The following is a 6000-nucleotide window of genomic DNA, read 5'->3' on the forward strand; positions in this document are numbered from 1 at the left end:
CTGACCTCCACTTCCACAGATGGGTGAGGTTCCCTCATTATTCCACGACAAACTAAGAAGGTGGACGCTCTGGAGTTGATTCTGAGTGTTGAACTTGCATTTGGTAGCTGTGGCTGTTAACTGCAACTCTCAACATGAGGTCCAAGGAAATATTAGTGCGCACACATCCTCCCATCAGTAACAGCAAGTGGCCAAATCACCATTCTGGTACATTCTTAAAACAGAGGACTAACAATGACCAGCTCAGGAGCACCAAAAGGCCTGGAAGATCATATTAGACGATCGTAGAATTGTTTCTGTGGTTAAGAAAAATACCTTCATATCATCCAGCCAAGAAAAGAACACACTCAAGGAGATAATCCATTAATGCATTAGTCTTATATAGCGCTTTTCTAGACACTCAAAGACACTTTACAATTTTATGCACTATTCATTCACACCTCAATCATACCTGGTGGTGGTAAGCTACTGATGTAGCCACAGCTGCCCTGGGGCAGTCTGACAGAGGCGTGGCTGCCAATTTGCTGTAGCCACAAGAACAATCACTGTAACCACATTCTGGGTGGTGACATAGAGCAGGGGTGTCAAACTCAATCACAGGACGGGCCAAAAGTGAAGACACATTCTGAGTCGCAGGCCGAACATGATTAAAAATAATTATTAAAATCAGTAAAATGAATTTGAATGGCCAGAATACAGCAGCTTTTTCCTCAACACATTAAATAAAATATCAAATTATATTATTCTTCAAAAATCACATCAGGAAAAATGAATATATTTCAAACTGATGAAAAGTTGCAAATTTTTCAGGTTAAAACTGTGATGTGAATTTCTGCGCTTCACAGTCGGAAAAACGCTGCATAAACCGCGCCGTGTGTCCAGTTTATCAGCAAAAAGCGCAGCTGCAAGCACAGCGGTGGAGACACGTAATCAGGCGCTCCAGTCCCCAAAGCTGCAGGGACGCATTATGATGCTTCATGAGAAAAGCCGACTCTCACAGCCACCGTTCATGAAAAAAAATTTCTGGCTAGAACCCTGTAATGTGGGTTAAGTGTCTTGCCCAGGTACACAATGACAGCATGCGCTCAGATGGGGGACTCGAACCAGCAACCCTCCAGTTGCAAGGTGAGCACCTGCCCACTGCGCCACTGCCACCTTTGACAAGTGTATTACTGTCAAAGTCTAGGCTCATGATGCCTTCATGAATGGAAGTACAGAGAGTTTATAACAAGGTACAAACCTCTGGTTACGCTCAAAAACAGGAAGGCCAGATTTCCAAAACATCTCAAAGAGCCTGCACACATCTTTGGACAGATGAAACCAGCATTAACCTGTACCAGAATGATGGGATGAGAAAAGAGCATTTCACAGTGCGAATGTCCGACGACCCAGAGCATGCTGCAAAAGCAACCCAAGATTCTCAAGGCAAAGAAATTAGATATTCTTCAATGTCCAAGTCAGTCACCTGATCTCAGCCCAACAGAGCATGCTTTTCAATTATTAAATACAAAACTGAATGCAGAAACACACACAAGCAGCAACTGAAGGACATTACTATTATAGTTTTTTCTAATTCATTTTGAGCCTTTGAAAATGGGGGACAATTATGTAAGGGCAGGAAGGTTGTGCCGGATTATGTCGAGCTTGAGGGAAAGAAACAAAGAAAGATACAACTGTGACTCATCAGCATAATAACAGTAGGAGACACGCTACAGGCATAACAACCAGAGAGCCGCTCTGGATGGAGAATTGACCGCTGTGACATAACACATATTTAAGGGGCTGATGTTGAAATGCGATAGCTTATGAAGACATAGTTTGTTGAGGCAGATAGGATTTAAACTGCCAAATGAGAAGGTGGACTATAATGAAATGTTCCTCTCAGGTTTAATTGCAAAGACTTCAGTGATTTCTCAATGTTTCATCTTGTGCCATCAGTGGATCAAAATTTGAGTCAGTGCAGTTTAGTGCTAACGAGTTAATGTGCCAAAAAGTTCTCCAACTTAACAATCATGCTGGTTTGTATGTCCCTATCCATAATAATCCATGTAAATGTTTCTGAAACAGTGCACTCGCTGTTGTTTACACATGACAGACTGGAGACCTGTGTACCCCACTCTTCGCCCTGTCACAGCAAAGGGTCAACTAAGGGTCAGGATCTATGGAAGCTTGTTTCTGCCACACAAAAAAAGAAAAAAAATTGCCATCCATAACTCAAAATTTCGAGTTTTTGAAATTTTGAGTTGTTTTCTCAAAATTTCAAGTTTCTAAGTTGAACTTTCGAGTTATTTTAGAAATTTTTAGTTGTTTTCTTGAAATTTTGAGTTACTAAGTCGAAATTTCGAGTTACGTATCTCACATTTTCGCGTTAATAACTCGAAATTCCGGCTTAGCGCTGCCAATCGGGAAGCTCCAAGAACGAGGTCATTTCCTTGTTACCCAGAAGCAGATGCCACCAGCGCACATGCACTCAAAATGTGGTTGTGAGAGTATCAGTGAGCTAGCAGTTTCTAGAAAACGTGAACAAATTGTCTGCATCTTTTTGACCGCCAGTGGTCAAAATGTCTTCTAGTGAAAAACAGCTGCATTAAAGGTAAGAAATCGATGTTTTCATGTCAATCTGTGGGACAGCTGATACCCTCAGCTTCCTGTTTCTGGTTAACAAGGAAATGATGTATGGATGGAGCTTTCTGATTGGCAGCACTAAGTCGAAATTTTGAGTTAGTAATGCGAAAATTTGAGATACGTAACTCGAAATTTCGAGTTAATAAGTTGAAATTTTGAGTTACTAACTTATTAAGTCGAAATTTCAAGTTAATAAGTCAAAATTTTGAGTTACTGATGGGAATTTATTTATTTATTTTTTTTTCATGGTGGAAGCAAGCTTCCATAAGGAAGCTTATGGGTTAAAATACTTTATTCAACATTAAAGACATTAGAAATCTCCATTTTCTAGGACACCAGGGGGTCAAGTCCAGTCCCAACTAAAGGTGAAGGCAGCAGCACACATTAGAAGGGGTTGTTTTCTGGGACAGTCTATAATGCTAATGTGCATTTAACATGTAGAACATTGTAAACAACTGCCGTAAGCATTTACAGCACGGGGTTAAAGAGCACGCTGGGAAACCTCATAAACACTGTCCTGGTGAGATTTTTGATCAGCGTGTAAAGCAGGGCATGCTTTGAGGATGTAGTATGCTCAGTTTCAGATCTGCCAGCTGCTCTTCATGTCCAATTACAAAACACCAAGAAGCCTGTGGCGAAAACGCTCAGCTTGAATCTTGGCAACTACTGTGTGATGACGCAGTAGCCATCTATCTATCTTTTCTATATAGTCTATGTTCCAGCCTTACAGTGATGCAATCATTTTAGCGGCGCATCCCAAACTGCGTGGCCTGCTTGATGCAGGAGTTACACCTCTTATAGTCGCCTGCTGTAAATTAGATAGTGGCGCCTCACATTTTCCCTAATGCTGTAAAATTGGAGTATTTGATAAAGTGGCCTTGGGATTAGGACAGAAAAGCAAAAGCAAATGTGTGTTTAAAAGATGCCTGACCGCAGGACACACACTGTCAACATGACTTCATCACGTCTGCCTTTGCCACTTGCAAAAGGTTGAATCCCCCCGGCTTGCTGTGCTGCATCAGTGCCACCACACACAAACACACACAGCCTCTCCCCCCTCACTCACACTCACCAATGGCCTCTAGTTTGTTTATATCTTTAATATACAAGTATGAAATGTTGAGATTTCATGAACTGGTATCGATTACTAGTTTCTCCCGGTGCGTTAACCCCACTGATTTTAAAATTCGAGTGAATGCAGCAGCCTATTGGCACATATGTTAAAGGATCAAATAGCGTACTTTTCTGACTTGCCTGTAATAAAACATTTTCATATTAAAAAATGAACCGTCCACAAATCAAGTTTTATTTGTTCCATTGTTTATGTTTCCAAATGAATGAAAGCAAAGCAAAATTCATCATGAATCCAAATAGTTTGATGGGAAATACTGTGACAGGGGAGGAAAGGCAAGGTCATAAAAGGTTTGCCTGCAGGTGGACAGGTACAGTGATGCAATGTTAACATCTGACAGGACCTCAGTGTCAAAATGCTGCAGGCAGGAAGGCATTTCTATCAGAGCCGTCCGGGGCAGAGGTGTCTTTAGTGCCCTTCATCAGGGATTGGGGTCACACGCTGAGACAGGAGCTGATGTTGCAGTTCTCTGTTCGCTGTTTTATTGTGGGTCAGTTACAGGTTCTCACGCAGATTAGCATTAACGTGCTGCGACATTTTACTCACAATGAATACAGTTATTTTTGGCTAATACAAGATGAATGCAATTACAGTGCCTGACCGGGAATTCACCCTGTACTAAAAACAGTGTCTGATAGACCCGTTCGTTTGTTCATCACACAGCAAAGTCAATATAATTAGAGGGACTTAACTTGAACTAAACTGCCAAAAGTATTCGCTCGTCTGCCTTCACACAGACATGAGCTTGAGTGGAGTTCTTAACCCATACAGTTTAATATGATTGGTCCACCCTTTGCAGCTATAACAGCTTCAACTCTTCTGGGAAGGCTTTCCACAAGGTTTAGGAGTGTTTATGGGAATTTTTGACCATTCTTCCAGAAGTACATTTGTGAGGTCAGACACTGATGTTGGAAGAGAAGGCCTGGCTCGATCTAATCCATCCCAAAGGTGTTCTGTTGGATTGAGGTCCTGACTTATTCTCATGGGCATATAATAGCTTTAAAAATTCTAAATGTACTTTTTATCTAGTATTGCCAGCAGAAACAGTACAGTTTGGGGGGCCAGCTAGGTGGCCAGCAGCGGAGAACAATTAAGAGACAAGCGGCTGACAATATAGAACAGGAAGTGAGAGTATGAGAACACCTACACTGGAGAAGACAACTGGACATGGGAAACACAGGGAGAACAAATAAGGAATAATGAGACTAGAGAGGTTAAACTCAGGACACAGACTCAAATATCCGAACTGGCATAACTAAACAGGGAAACCAAGCAACCCTGGAAAGAGAACACAGAGAGACAAGACAAACACAGAGACCTGACTGGGGAAACAGGAAGGGATCGCAAAAGAGAACTCAGCAACCTCTCGTCCTCCATAACTAAACTGGAGACAATAATAACACAGCAGAGAGATTCTGGGATCAGAAAAACTCATAAACACAAGGAAACCAAACCATCAGAGGAACACGAACCCCCTCACAAAGACTGACTCAACGACCCAGGAACCAGGATGCTGGTCCACATGGTAAACAAGGAAGTCAACTCTCATACGTGCATGTTGGTATTAAAATTCTTCGCTTATAAGACAAAGAGGTGAATATCCCATGTAGAGACGCAGATGTTAGATTCAACTCATTGTGCGCACAAGGCACACAACGAAATGATGGTTCCAGATCACTCACCCAGAGACGAGCATCTGCGGTCATGCAGCCAGAGACCAGCGCTACTCTTAGGCGGTGTGGTTTAAGTGTCTTGCCCAAGGACACAACGCAGGGCAGGGACAGGGGCTTGAACCTGCAACCGTCCAGCTGCGAGGCAAGTGCCTACCCACTGCACCACTGATGTCTGTCTGTCTAACACCAAACAGGTGGCTGTAGACCTCGTGGATGTTGACAGATCCAAGCATATGCATGTTCAGTAACGCGAACACGTTTTTCATTTCTTAAGCGGATCTCTTGGGGAAACCGTACTTTTTGTCTTCTTAAAACTTCCTATATCAGTTTCTTGTCTTCCCCAATTACACCCGATTTAAACTGAGTAACCTAATGATGGGCTGACTCGTTCATCTCAATGTATGGCTCATGTGTGCGACGCAGCTGTGCGCTAACATGATTAGAAGCATGGCAGCGCTGCAGGGCAGTGTATTCTCAGAAGCTGCAGTGCCTAATGCGGACAGTGTGTCCTGCATGGCTCACCATGGCCTGAGGATGCAGTTCACTGTAATAATCCTGGGTAAAGGTCGT

This window comes from Archocentrus centrarchus, chromosome 2 (assembly GCF_007364275.1).
Source record: "Archocentrus centrarchus isolate MPI-CPG fArcCen1 chromosome 2, fArcCen1, whole genome shotgun sequence".
In the NCBI taxonomy this organism is placed as follows: domain Eukaryota; kingdom Metazoa; phylum Chordata; class Actinopteri; order Cichliformes; family Cichlidae; genus Archocentrus; species Archocentrus centrarchus.